Below are 16,314 nucleotides of genomic sequence, written 5' to 3'. Positions count from 1 at the left end.
CGGCTTATATAGCCAGACGGGCCGGGAGTCCTAGTCGGACACGTCCCTAGGTCGGTTCGATTTATTTAATAATTACGCGCAGAAGAAAAATAAAAAGAAATACTAAACGGACTCCAAAAATTCCGAAATAAATTTTCACGGGCTTCTAAAATCAAGCCGCACAAGGTGAACATTTATTTGGGACCTAAATGCAATTTTGAAAAACGTACATTTTTCCTAAATTCAAATAAAACACCGAAAAACTCCGTAATAAAATCTTATTTGATTTTATTATTAAATCCTCAATATTTCTTTATTTTGGGAAAGTCATTTTATTCCCTCTCTCATATTTTTGTAATAGAAATAATTGATGATAAAATAAATAAAATCAAATGATCCTATTCTCAAAATTTGAGAAAACTCAAATATGAAAATAACGAAATCCCCAACTCTCTCCGTGGGTCATTGAGTTGCGTAGAATTTCTAGGATCAACCAAAATGCAAAATAAAATATTGACATAAAAATAATAATATTTCAAGCATACTAACCAAGCAATTATGTCTTCTCAAAATAACATGGCCAAAGAAAGTTATCCCTAAAAAATCATATAGTCTGGCTATGCTCTATCTTTACCACACAGAATATTTAAATCATGCACAACCCCGATGACAAGCCAAGCAATTGTTTCATACTTTTGATGTTCTCAAACTTTTTCAATCTTCACGCAATACATGAGCGTGAGGCATGGACACTGCACTATAGGTGGAATAGAATGGTGGTTGTGGGGAAGACAAAAAGGAGAAGATAGTCTCACATCAACTAGGCGTATCAACGGGCTATGGAGATGCCCATCAATAGATATCAATGTGAGTGAGTAGGGATTGCCATGCAACAGATGCACTAGAGCTATAAGTATATGAAAGCTTAAAAAGAGACAAAGTGGGTGTGCATCCAACTTGCTTGCTCACGAAGATTTAGGGCATTTTGAGGAAGCCCGTCATTGGAATATACAAGCCAAGTTCTATAATGTAAAATTCCCACTAGTATATGAAAATGACAACATAGGAGACTCTCTATCATGAAGATCACGGTGCTACTTTGAAGCACAAGTGTGGTAAAAAGGACAGTAACATTGTCTCTTCTCTCTTTTTCTCTCATTTTTCATTTTTTTTATTTGGGCCTTCTATTTTTTTATGGCCACTTTTTTTCCTTTTTATTTTTTTATTTTTCATCTGAAGTCTCATCCCGACTTGTGGGGGAATCATAGTCTCCATCATCCTTTGCTTACTTGGGACAATGCTCTAATGATGATGATGATCACACTTTTATTTACTTACAACTCAATTCTTAGAACAAAATATGGCTCTATGTGAATGCCTCTGGCGGTGTACCGGGATGTGCAATGACTCATGAGTGACATGTATGAAAGAATTATGAACGGTGACTTTGCCACAAATACGATATCAACTACATGATCATGCCAACCAATATGACAATGATGAAACATGTCATAACAAACGGAACAGTGGTAAGTTGCATGGCAATATATCTCGGAATGGCTATGGAAATACCATAATAGGTAGGTATGGTGGCTGTTTTGAGGAAGGTATATTGTGGGTTTATGGTACCGGCAAAAGTTGTGCGGTACTAGAGAGGCTAGCAATGGTGGAAGGGTGAGAGTACGTATAATCCATGGACTCAACATTAGTCATAAAGAACTCACATACTTATTGCAAAAATTATTAGTTACCGAAACAAAGTACTACGTCCATGCTCCTAGGGGGATAGATTGGTAGGAAAAGACCATCGCTCGTCCCCGACCGCCACTCATAAGGAAGACAATCAATAAATAAATCATGCTTCGACTTCATCACATAACGATTCATCATACGCACATGCTACGGGAATCAGAAACTTTAGAACAAGTATTTATCAAATTCACAACTACTCAACTAGCATGACTCTAATATCACCATCTTCATATCTCAAAACAATCATCAAGTATCAAACTTCTCATAGTATTCAATGCACTTTTTATGATAGTTTTTATTATACCCATCTTGGATGCCTATCATATTAGGACTAATTTTATAACCAAGGAAAATTACCATGCTGTTCTAAAGGAATCTCAAAATAATATAAGTGAATAATGAGAGATCAATAATTTCTATAAAATAAAACCACCACCGTGCTCTAAAAGATATAAGTGGAGCACTAGAGCAAAATTATTTAGCTCAAAAGATGTAAGTGGAGCACATAGAGTATTCTAATGAATTCCAATTCATGTGTGTCTCTCTTAAAAGGTGTGTACAACAAGGATGATTGTGGTAAACTAAAAAGAAAAGAATCAAATCATACAAGGCTCTCCAAGCAAAACACATATCATGTGGTGAATAAAAATATAGCCTCAAGTAAAGTTATCGATGGAAGAAGACGAAAGAGGGGATGCCTTCCGGGGCATCCCCAAGCTTAGGCTTTTGGTTGTCCTTGAATTTTACCATGGGGTTCCTTGGGAATCCCCAAGATTAGGCTCTTTCCACTCCTTATTTCATAATCCATCAAATCTTTACCCAAAACTTGAAAACTTCACAACACAAAACTTAAACAAAAAATCTCATGAGCTCCGTTAGTATAAGAAAACAAACCACCACTTAAGGTACTGTAATGAACTCATTATTTATTTATTTTGGTGTTAAACCTACTGTATTCCAACTTCTATATGGTTCATAACCTCCGATACTAGCCATAGATGCATCAAAATAAGCAAACAACACACGAAAAACAAAATCTGTCAAAAACAGAACAATCTGTAGTAATCTGTAGGTTTCGAATACTTCTGTAATCCCAAAAATTCTAAAATAAATTTCTGGACGTGAGGAATTTGTCTATTAATCATCTGAAAAAATAATCTACCTAATCTCACTTTCCAGTAAAAAATGGCAGAAAATCTCGCGAGCGCTAAAGTTTCTGTTTTTTACAGCAAGATCGCTAAAACTTCCCCCAAGTCTTCCCAAAGGTTCTACTTGGCACAAACCCTAATTAAAAGCATAAAACCACATCTAAACAGAGGCTAGATGAATTATTTATTACTAAACATAACCAAAAAGCAAGAAACAAAAATAAAATTGGGTTGACTCCGAACAAGTGCTATCGTTTAACGCCCCTAGCTAGGCATAAAAGCAAGAATAGATCTAAGTATTATCATCTTTAGTATGCAATCCATAAGTAGCTCACATAATAGATTCATAAGGTAATTTTATTTTATTTATAGGAAATTGTTCCATGCCCTTCCTTAACGGAAATTGAAATCTAATATTCCCTTCTTTCATATCAATTATTGCACCAATCGTTCTAAGGAAAGGTCTACCAAGAATAATAGGACATGTAGGATTGCAATCAATGTCAAGAACAATGAAATCTACGGGCACATAATTCCTATTTGCAACAATAAGAACATCATTAATCCTTACCATAGGTTTCTTAATAGTAGAATCCACAAGATGAAAATTTAAAGAACAATTATCAAAGTCACGGAAACCTGACACATCACACAAAGTTTTTGGAATCGTGGAAACGCTAGCAGCGAAATCACATAAATCATAGCATCCATGATCTTTAATATTAATTTTAATAGTAGGTTCCCACTCATCACTAAGTTTTCTAGGGATAGAAACTTCTAATTCAAGCTTTTCTTCATAAGATTACATTAAAGCGTCAACGATATGTTTGGTAAAAGCTTTATTTTGATTATAAGCATGCAGAGAATTTAACACGGATTGCAAAAAGGAAATACAGTCTATCAAAGAGCAATTATAATAATTAAATTCCTTGAAATCCAAAATAGTGGCTTCATTGCTATGTAAAGTTTTGACCTCTCCAATCCCACTTTTATTAATATCTACATCAAGATCTAAAAACTCCGAATCATTGGGACGCCTTTTAATTAAAGTTGACTCATCTCTAGTCCCATCATTATCAAGATTCATATTGCAAAACAAATATTTAATAGGAGACACATCAATCACTTTTAGATCTTCATCCTTATTATCATCAAAACTAGAAGAACACACTTTTGTGAAGCAATCTTTTTTAGCATGCATCCTATCGGTTCTTTCTTTGCACTCATCAATGGAAATTCTCATGGCTTTGGGAGACTCATTAGTATCATGCTTAGGTGGAATAGATCTAAGTTCCAAAGAATCAACATCAAGAGAAATTATATCCACGCTCCTAGCCAACTCATCAATCTTAGACATTTTTTCTCCAATCAAAGCATTGAAATCCTTTTGCGAACTAATAAATTCTTTAATACTAGATTCAAAATCAGAGGGCATCTTATTATAATTTCCATAAGAATTGTTGTAGAAATTGCCATAATTATTAGAGAAATTACTAGGAAAAGGCCTAGGATTAAAATTACCTCTATATGCTTTGTTACCAAAATTGTTCGTACCAAAAAGATTCACATACATAGATTCATTATTATTCTCAATCAAAGTAGACAAAGGCATATCATTAGGATCAGAAGAAACACTCTTATTAGCAAACTATTTCATAAGTTCATCCATCTTTCCACTCAAAACATTAATTTCTTCTATAGCATGAACCTTTTTACTAGTAGATCTTTTGGTGTGCCATTGAGAATAATTAACCATAATATTATCCAGGAGTTTGGTAGCTTCTCCTAAAGTGATTTCCATAAAAGTGCCTCCCGCGGCCGAATCTAAAAGATTTCTAGAAGCAAAATTCAATCCAGCATAAAAAATTGTATGATCATGCAAATTCAAACCATGTCTAGGGCAATTACGAATCATTAATTTCATCATCTCCCAAGATTGTGCAACATGCTCATGATCTAGTTGCTTAAAGTTCATAATATCGTTTCTAAGAGAGATGATCTTAGCGGGAGGAAAATATTTAGAGATAAAAGCATCTTTGCACTTATTCCATGAGTCAATACTATTTTTAGGCAAATAAGAAAACCAAGTTTTAGCATGATCTCTAAGTGAAAATGGGAATAGCTTCAATTTAACAATATCATTATCCACATCTTTCTTCTTTTGCATATCACACAAATCAACAAAGCTATTCATATGGGTAGTGGCATCTTCAATAGGGAGGCCGGAAAACGGATCTTTCATGACAAGATTCAGCAAAGCAGTATTAATCTCACAAGATTCAGCATCAGTAAGAGGAGCAATCGGAGTGCTAATAAAATCATTATTGTTGGTATTGGAAAAATCACACAATTTAGTATTATCTTGAGCCAATGTGACAAACAATCCAACACACAAGCAAACAAGAGGCAAACAAAAAGAGGCGAGTGGAAAAGAGGGCGAATAAAATGGCAAGGGTGAAGTGGAGAGAGAAACGAGAGGAAAATGGCAAATAATGTAATGCGAGGGATAAGAGTTTATGATAGGTACTTGGTATGTCTTGACTTGTGCGTAGGTCTCCCCAGCAACGGCGGCAGAAATCCTTCTTGCTACCTCTTGAGCACTATGTTGGTTTTCCCTTGAAGAGGAAAGGGTGATGCAACAAAGTACCATAAGTATTTCCCACAGTTTTTGAGAACCAAGATATCAATCCAGTAGGAGACTACACGCAAGTCCCTCGTAGCTGCACAAACAAATAAGAACCTCGCAACCAACGCGATAAAGGGGTTGTCAATCCCTTCACGGTCACTTACGAGAGTGAGATCTGATAGAGTAGTAGTAGTAATAATAATAATAATAATAATAATAATAATAATAATAATAATAATAATAATAATAATAATAAGACAACTATTTTTGGTATTTTTATGATATAGATTGAAAGTAAAGATTGCAAAATAAAATAGATTGGAAACTTATATGATAAAAGATAGACCCGGGACCATAGGTTTCACTAGTGGCTTCTCTCAAGATAGCGTAAGTATTATGGTGGGTGAACAAATTAATGTCGAGCACTTGATAGAAAAGTGCATAATTATGAGAATATCTAGGCATGATCATGTATATAGGCATCATGTCCGCGACAAGTAGACCGAAACGATTATGCTCTACTACTATTACTCCACAAATCGACTGCAATCCAGCATGCATCTAGAGTATTAAGTTCATAAGAATAGAGTAACACATTAGGCAAGATGACATTATGTAGATGGATAAACTCAAGCAATATTATATAAACCCCATCTTTTTATCCTCAATGGCAACAATACAATACGTGCCTTGCTGCCCCTGCTGTCACTGGGAAAGGACACCGCAAGATTGAACCCAAAGCTAAGCACTTCTCCCATTGCAAGAAAGATCAATCTACTAGGCCAAACCAAACTAATAATTTGAAGAGATTTGGATAGATAACCAATCATACATAAAATATTTCAGAGAAGAATCAAATGTCGTTCATAGATAAACTTGATCATAAACCCACAATTCATCAGACCTCGACAAACACACCACAAAAAGAGTTACATCAAATAGATCTCCAAGAAGATCGAGGAGAACATTGTATTGAGATCCAAATAGAGAGAAGAAGCCATCTAGCTGATAACTATGGACATGAAGGTCTGTGGTATACTACTCACACATCATCGGAGAGGCTATGGTGGTTATGTAGAAGCCCTCCATGATCGATTCCTCCTCCGACGGAGCTCCGGAAAAGGCCCCAAGATGGGATCTCTTGGGTACATAAGGTTGCAGCGGTGGAAATAGGGTTTCGTGCTGCTCCTGGATGTTTTCGGGATATATGGACATATATAGGAGGAAGAAGTAGGTGAGTGGAGCCACGAGGAGCCCACGAGGGTGGGGGCACGCCCAGGGGTGCAGGCGCGCCTCCCTCTCTCGTGGCCTCCTCGTTGATTTCTTGACGTCCACTGCAGGTCCTCTGGATCATGTTTGTTCCAAAAACAACTCTCCCGAAGGTTTCATTCCGTTTGTATTCCGTTTGATATTCCTTTTATGCGAAACACTAAAATGGGCAAAAAAAATAGCAATTTGCACTGGGCCTTGGGTTAGTAGGTTAGTCCCAAAATAATATAAAAGTGTATAAATAAGCCCATTAACATCCAAAACAGATAATATAATAGCATGGAACAATCAAAAATTATAGATACGTTGGAGACGTATCAAGCATCTCCAAGCTTAATTCCTGCTCGTCCTCGAGTAGGTAAAAGATAAAAACAGAATTTTTGATGTGGAATGCTACCTAGCATAATTCTCAATGTAAGTTTCTTTATTGTGGCATGAATGTTTAGATCTAAAAGTTTCAAGACAAAAGTTTAATATTGACATAAAAATAATAATATTTCAAGCATACTAACAAAGCAATTATGTCTTCTCAAAATAACATGGCCAAAGAAAGTTATCCCAACAAAATCATATAGTCTGGCTATGCTCTATCTTCACCACACAGAATATTTAAATCATGCACAACCCCGATGACAAGCCAAACAATTGTTTCATACTTTTGATGTTCTTAAACTTTTTCAATCTTCACGCAATACATGAGCGTGAGGCATGGACACAACACTATAGGTGGAATAGAATGGTGGTTGTGGGGAAGACAAAAAGGAGAAGATAGTCTCACATCAACTAGGCGTATCAACGGGCAATGGAGATGGCCATCAATAGATATCAATGTGAGTGAGTAGGGATTGCCATGCAACGGATGCACTAGAGCTATAAGTACATGAAAGCTCAAAAAGAGACTAAGTGGGTGTGCATCCAACTTGCTTGCTCACGAAGACCTAGGGCATTTTGAGGAAGCCCATCATTGGAATATACAAGCCAAGTTCTATAATGTAAAATTCCCACTAGTATATGAAAATGACAACATAGGAGACACCCTATCATGATGATAATGGTGCCACTTTGAAGCACAAGTGTGGTAAAAAGGATAGTAACATTGTCCCTTCTCTCTTTTTCTCTCATTTTTCATTTTTTTTATTTGGGCCTTCTATTTTTATGGCCTCTTTTTTTCCTTTTTATTTTTTTATTTTTCTTCCGAAGTCTCATCCCGACTTGTGGGGGAATCATAGTCTCCATCATCCTTTGCTCACTTGGGACAATGCTCTAATGATGATGATCATCACACTTTTATTTACTTACAACTCAAAAATTACAACTCAATTCTTAGAACAAAATATGACTCTATGTGAATGCCTTCGGCGGTGTATCGGGATGTGCGATGACTCACGAGTGACATGTATGAAAGAATTATGAACGGTGGCTTTGCCACAAATACAATGTCAACTACATGATCATGCAAAGCAATATGACAATGATGAAACGTGTCATAACAAACGGAACAGTGGTCAGTTGCATGGCAATATATCTCGGAATGGCTATGGAAATACCATAATAGGTAGGTATGGTGGCTGTTTTGAGGAAGGTATATTGTGGGTTTATGGTACCGGTGAAAGTTGCGCGATACTAGAGAGGCTAGCAATGGTGGAAGGGTGAGAGTACGTATAATCCATGGACTCAACATTAGTCATAAAGAACTCACATACTTATTGCAAAAAATTATTAGTTATCGAAACAAAGTACTACGTGCATGCTCCTAGGGGGATAGATTGGTAGGAAAAGACCATCGCTCGTCCCCGACCGCCACTCATACGAAAGACAATCAATAAATAAATCATGCTTCGACTTCATCACATAACGGTTGACCATACGTGCATGCTACAGGAATCACAAACTTTAGAACAAGTATTTATCAAATTCACAACTACTCAACTAGCATGACTCTAATATCACCATCTTCATATCTCAAAACAATCATCAAGTATCAAACTTCTCATAGTATTCAATGCACTTTTTATGATAGTTTTTATTATACCCATCTTGGATGCCTATCATATTAGGACTAATTTTATAACCAAGGAAAATTACCATGCTGTTATAAAGGACTCTCAAAATAATATAAGTGAATCATGAGAGATCAATAATTGCTATAAAATAAAACCACCACCGTGCTCTAAAAGATATAAGTGGAGCACTAGAGCAAAATTATCTAGCTCAAAAGATGTAAGTGAAGCACATAGAGTATTCTAATAAATTCCAATTAATGTGTGTCTCTCTCAAAAGGTGTGTACATCAAGGATGATTGTGTTAAACTAAAAAGCAATGAATCAAATCATACAAGACGCTCCAAGCAAAACACATATCATGTGGTGAATAAAAATATAGCCTCAAGTAAAGTTACCGATGGAAGAAGACGAAACAGGGGATGCCTTCCGGGGCATCCCCAAGCTTAGGCTTTTGGTTCTCCTTGAATTTTACCTTGGGGTGCCTTGTGCATCCCCAAGCTTAGGCTCTTGCCACTCCTTATTCCATAATCCATCAAATCTTTACCCAAAACTTGAAAACTTCACAACACAAAACTTAAACAGAAAATCTCATGAGGTCCATTAGTATAAGAAAACAAACCACCACTTAAGGTACTGTAATGAACTCATTATTTATTTATTTTGATGTTAAACCTACTGTATTCCAACTTCTCTATGGTTCATAACCTCCGATACTAGCCATAGATGCATCAAAATAAGCAAATAACACATGAAAAACAGAATCTGTCAAAAACAGAACAGTCTGTAGTAATCTGTAGGTTTCGAATACTTTTGTAACCCCAAAAATTCAAAAATAAATTTCTGGACGTGACAAATTTGTCTATTAATCATCTGAAAAAATAATCTACCTAATCGCACTCTCCAGTAAGAAATGACAGCAAATCTCGCGAGCGCTAAAGTTTCTGTTTTTTACAGCAAGATCGCTAAAACTTCCCCCAAGTCTTCTCAAAGGTTCTACTTGGCACAAACACTAATTAAAAGCATAAAACCACATCTAAACAGAGGCTAGATGAATTATTTATTACTAAACAGAACCAAAAATCAAGAAACACAAATAAAATTGGGTTGTCTCCCAACAAGCGCTATCGTTTAACGCCCCTAGCTAGGCATAAAAGCAAGAATAGATCTAAGTATTATCATCTTTAGTATGCAATCCATAAGTAGCTCACATAATAGATTCATAAGGTAATTTAATTTTTATAGGAAATTTTTCCATGCCCTTCCTTAACTAAAATTTAAATCTAATATTCCCTTCTTTCATATCAATTATTGCACCAATCGTTCTAAGGAAAGGTCTACCAAGAATAATAGGACATGTAGGATTGCAATCAATATCAAGAACAATGAAATCTACGGGCACATATTTCCTATTTGAAACAATAAGAACATCATTAATTCTTCCCATAGGTTTCTTAATAGTGGAATCCGCAAGATGCAAATTTAAAAAGCAATCATCAAAGTCACGGAAACCTAACACATCACACAAAGTTTTTGGAATCGTGGAAACACTAGCACCCAAATCACATAAATCGTAGCATTCATGATCTTTAATTTTAATTCTAATAGTAGGTTCCCACTCATCATGAAGTTTTCTAGGGATAGAAACTTCTAATTCAAGATTCTCTTCATAAGATTGCATTAAAGCATCAACGATATGTTTGGTAAAAGCTTTATTTTGATTATAAGCATGCGGAGAATTTAGCACGGATTGCAAAAAGGAAATACAATCTATCAAAGAGCAATTATCATAATTAAATTCCTTGAAATCCAAAATAGTGGCTTCATTTCTATGTAAAGTTTTGACCTCTCCAATCCCACTTTTATTAATTTTTGCATCAAGATCTAAAAACTCCGAATCATTGGGACGCCTTTTAATTAAAGTTGACTCATCTCCAGTCCCATCATTATCAAGATTCATATTGCAAAACAAATATTTAATAGGAGACACATCAATCACTTTTAGATCTTCATCCTTATTATCATCAAAACTAGAAGAACACACTTTTATGAAGCAATCTTTTTTTGCACGCATCCTAGCGGTTCTTTCTTTGCACTCATCAATGGAAATACTCATTGCTTTGAGAGACTCATTGATATCATGCTTAGGTGGAATAGATCTAAGTTTAAAATAATCAACATCAAGAGAAATTATATCCACGTTCCTAGCCAACTCATCAATCTTAGACAATTTTTCTTCAATCAAAGCATTGAAATTCTTTTGCGAACTAATAAAATCTTTAATACTAGATTCAAAATCAGAGGGCATCTTATTATAATTTCCATAAGAATTGTTGTAGGAATTACCATAATTATACCAGAGGGCCTAGGATTAAAATTACATCCATATGCGTTGTTACCAAAATTGTTCCTACCAATAAAATGCACATCCATAGATTCATTATTATTCTCAATCAAAGTATACAAAGGCATATCATTAGGATCATTAGAAACACTCTTATTAGCAAACTATTTCATAAGTTCATCCATCTTTCCACTCAAAACATTAATTTCTTCTATAGCATGAACCTTTTTACTAGTAGATCTTTCGGTGTGCCATTGAGAATAATTAACCATAATATTATCTACGAGTTTTTTTAGCTTCTCCTAAAGTGGTTTCCATAAAAGTGCCTCCCGCGGCCGAATCTAAAAGATTTCTAGAAGCAAAATTCAATCCAGCATAAAAAATTTGTATGATCATCCATAAATTCAAACCATGTGTAGGGCAATTATGAATTATTAATTTCATCCTCTCCCAAGATTGTGCAACATGCTCATGATCTAGTTGCTTAAAGTTCATAATATCGTTTATAAGAGAGATGATCTTAGCGGGAGGAAAATACTTAGAGATAAAAGCAAGTTTGCACTTATTCCATGAATCAATACTATTTTTAGGGAAAGAAGAAAACCAAGTTTTAGCACGATCTCTAAGTGAAAACGGGAATAGCTTCAATTTAACAATATCATTATCCACATCTTTCTTCTTTTGTATATCACACAAATCAACAAAGCTATTCAGATGGGTAGTGGCATCTTCAATAGGGAGGCCAGAAAACGGATCTTTCATGACAAGATTCAGCAAAGCAGTATTAATCTCACAAGATTCAGCATCGGTAAGAGGAGCAATCGGAGTCTAATAAAATCATTATTGTTGGTATTGTAAAAATCACACAATTTAGTATTATCTTGAGCCAACATGACAAACAATCCAACACACAAGCAAACAAGAGGCAAACAAAAAGAGGTGAGCGGAAAATAGGCCGAATAAAACGGCAAGGGTGAAGTGGGGGAGAGGAAAACAAGAGGCAAATGGCAAATAATGTAATGCGAGGGATAAGAGTTTATGATAGGTACTTGGTATGTCTTGACTTGTGCGTAGGTATCTGCGACAACAGCGCCAGAAATCCTTCTTGCTACCTCTTGAGCACTACGTTGGTTTTACCTTAAATAGGAAAGGGTGATGTAGCAAAGTACCATAAGTATTTCCTTCAGTTTTTGAGAACCAAGGTATCAATCCAGTAGGAGACTACACGCAAGTCCCTCGTACCTGCACAAACAAATAAGAACCTCGCAACCAACGTGATAAAGGGGTTGTCAATCCCTTCACGGTCACTTACGAGAGTGAGATCTGATAGAGATAATAATAATAAGATAAATATTTTTGGTATTTTTATGATATAGATTGAAAGTAAAGATGGCAAAATAAAATAGATTGGAAACTTATATGATAAAAGATAGACCCAGGGACCATAGGTGTCACTAGTGGCTTCTTTCAAGATAGCATAAGTATTATGGTGGGTGAACAAATTACTGTCGAGCAATTGATAGAGAAGTGCATAATTATGAGAATATCTAGGCATGATCATGTATACAGGCATCACATCCGCGACAAGTAGACCGAAATGATTCTGCATCTACTACTATCACTCCACACATTGACCGCTATCCACCATGCATCTAGAGTATTAAGTTGATAAGAATACAGTAACGCATTTGGCAATATGATAGGATGTAGAGGGATTAACTCAAGCAATATGATATAAACCCCATCTTTTTATCCTCGATGGCAACAATACAATACGTGCCTTGCTGCCCCTGCTGTCACTGGGAAAGGACACTGCAAGATTGAACCCAAATCTAAGCACTTCTCCCATTCCAAGAAATATCAATCTAGTAGGCCAAACCAAACTGATAATTCAAAGAGACTTGCATAGATAACCAATCATACATAAAAGATTTCAGAGAAGAGTCAAATATTGTTCATAGATAAACTTGATCATAAACCCACAATTCATTGGATCTCGACAAACACACCGCAAAAAGAGTTACATCAAATAGATCTCCAAGAAGATCGAGGAGAACATTGTATTGAGATCTAAAGAGAGAGAAAGAAGCCATCTAGCTAATAACTATGGACCCGAAGGTCTATGGTAAACTACTCACACATCATCGGAGAGGCTATGGTGTTGATGTACAAGCCCTCCATGATAGATTCCTCCTCCGGCGGAGCTCCGGAAAAGGCCCCAAGATGGGATCTCTTGGGTACAGAAGGTTGCGGCGGTGGAAATAGGGTTTCGTGGTGCTCCTAGATGTTTTCGGGGTATATGGATGTATATAGGAGGAAGAAGTAGGTCGGTGGAGCCACGAGTGGCCCATGAGGGTGGGGCGCGCCTAGGGGGCAGGCGCGCCTCCCTGCCTCGTGGCCTCCTCATTGATTTCTTGACGTCCACTCCAAGTCCTCTGGATCACGTTTGTTCCAAAAATAACTCTCCTGAAGGTTTCATTCCGTTTGGGTTCCGTTTGATATTCCTTTTCTGCGAAACACTAAAATAGGAAAAAAACAGCAATTTGCACTAGGCCTTGGGTTAGTAGGTTAGTCCCAAAAATAATATACAAGTGTATAAATAAGCCCATTAACATCCAAAATAGATAATATAATAGCATGGAACAATCAAAAATTATAGATACGTTGGAGACGTATCACGTACGGTTGCCACAGAGGTCACACACTAACGACAAGGCCGTCCTGTCAGACCTAGCGCCCGCGCGGGATGGCTTCTGTCCCCCACACGAGCGAAGCCACTTGGCACCCCAACACGGTTGGTCCGTGTCGGTGTCAAAACCGGCGGATCTCGGGTAGGGGGTCCCGAACTGTGCGTCTAAGGCGGATGGTAACAGGAGGCAGGGGACATGATGTTGTACCCAGGTTCGGGCCCTCTTGATGGAGGTAAAACCCTACGTCCTGCTTGATTATTCTTGATAATATGAGTAGTACAAGAGTTGATCTACCACGAGATCAGAGAGGCTAAACCCTAGAAGCTAGCCTATGGTATGATTGTATGTTGTCCTTCGGACTAAAACTCTCCGGTTTATATAGACACCGGAGGGGGCTAGGGTTACACAGAGTCGGTTACATGGAAGGAGATCTACATATCCGTATTGCCAAGCTTGACTTCCACGCCAAGGAGAGTCCTATATGGACACGGGACGAAGTCTTCAATCTTGTATCTTCATAGTCCAACAGTCCGGCCAAAGGATATAATACGGCTGTCCGGATACCCCCTAATCCAGGACTCCCTCAGTAGCCCCTGAACCAGGCTTCAATGATGATGAGTCCGGTGCGTAGATTGTCTTCGGCATTGCAAGGCGGGTTCCTCCCCCGAATACTTCATAGAAGATTTTGAACACGAGGATCGTGTCTGGCTCTGCAAAACAAGTTCCACATACCACCGTAGAGAGAATAATACTTCCACAAATCTAATCTGCTGACGTACCCCGTAGCGTGACATCACACCACAGCCAGGTCTTTATTCGAATCGTTTTTCATAACCTATCTCAGCATGTTTCGCGAGGCAGTTTCCTTGGCATGTCCTGTCGAAGCAGAGATCGTGTCCCCTTATTACGGGATTCCCATCAATACGGACGTGGGTAACCAACCGCGCCATCAATTACGACGCTTGGGGGGTAAGTGAGTTTTACCAGGCTGGTGGGGCACATAGTTTCGTCCGCCCTTACAAAGGTATAAGGTTTCACCTTTTTCTACCTACGCCTTCTTCCTCCTTGCTCATCCATTCTCGCGCACTCAAGCTCCAGCTCCCAAGTCCACATCCTTCTCCGCAACTCCCTCCAAACATGTCCGGAGCAGGAGGCAAATGGATGGTCTCCTCCATCACGGAGGGACACATCAAAAAACTACGTGGGGCCGGATACTTAGCCGCGGATATCGCGCACTGGCTGCCAGCCGCGGGGCAGATCGTCCCTACCCTGGAACCTTACGAAAGGGTGGTTTTCCTCCCCCACTTTGTCCGCGGACTGGGGTTTCCCTCCATCCATTCGTACGCGGTCTTATGTTCTATTACGGGCTGGACTTTCATGATCTGGCCCCAAATTTCATCCTCAACATCTCGGCGTTCATTGTCGTGTGCGAGGCTTTCCTCCGCATCCGGCCCCACTTCGGCCTGTGGCTGAAGACCTTCAATATCAAGCCGAAGGTAGTGGGCGGCCAACAAGGGAAATGCGGTGGAGCCATGGTGGGCAAAATGCCCAACGTTACATGGCTCGAGGGATCCTTCGTGGAGACCATAAAGGGGTGGCAATCGGGGTGATTCTACATCACCGAGCCGCGCGGCACCAACTGGGTGGCGGCCCCAAGTTTCGATCCGGAATCCCCACGCGGCTCACTTCCTGGAAGGAGAAGGGCCTGTCATGGGGCTCATCGGTGGAGCTGGACAGACTCCAGAAGTGTATCTGGAACATGATAAGTAAGAAACTTAAGCTTGTCAACATAGTCCAGGTCATGCTCATCCGCCGGATCCTCCCGTGTCAACAACGGGCTTTCAACATATGGGAGTTAGACCCGGGCTAGCACCAGACTCTATGCGAGCTCTTTGACACGACGCATAAGGACGTCTAGAAGGTATTGTTCAAGGACGGCGAGGTCCCCCTTCTCTTACCGAGGATCGCGGGCTAAGCGCGAAGCGCCCTGCGAATCCGGTAAGTTCTGTACATCTAGTAGGGCATTTATTTCCCATAGCTTAACCATGTGCGGGGTCTGAGCTCCCATGCCTTTGACAGGACTGGGTGGAGACATCGGAGCAGATTAACTGTCCGGCCCCTCTGCCCGAAGACCCTGCGGACGCTCTCCTGACGGAGATGCGGACTCCGGCTCCTTATGAGGTGCCGGAGAAGACCAAGAAGAAGGCCACGGGAACCCGAAAGAGTTCACGGCGCTAGGTGGTATCGGACACATCGTCCGATAACTCCGAGACGCACTCCTCCCGTGAAAACAAGGAGGAAGATGAAGATTCTCCCCCTCCAGCCGGGTGAGACAAGAAATGGAAGGCCGCCCCAATCGGGGAGGCCGAAGGGTCCAAGAAGGGAAGGACTCTCCTTCTAGACTGTTCCACCGCCGCTGCCGACGGCGAACACGAGTGGCTACTCAGGGCCAAGCCCCTGGCGAAGTCGTAAGTATTCGGATACCAGAGTAACTCATAGCATACTT

The sequence above is a fragment of the Triticum aestivum genome, chromosome 1A (assembly GCF_018294505.1).
Source record: "Triticum aestivum cultivar Chinese Spring chromosome 1A, IWGSC CS RefSeq v2.1, whole genome shotgun sequence".
In the NCBI taxonomy this organism is placed as follows: domain Eukaryota; kingdom Viridiplantae; phylum Streptophyta; class Magnoliopsida; order Poales; family Poaceae; genus Triticum; species Triticum aestivum.
Note: the sequence above shows the minus strand (reverse complement) of the source record.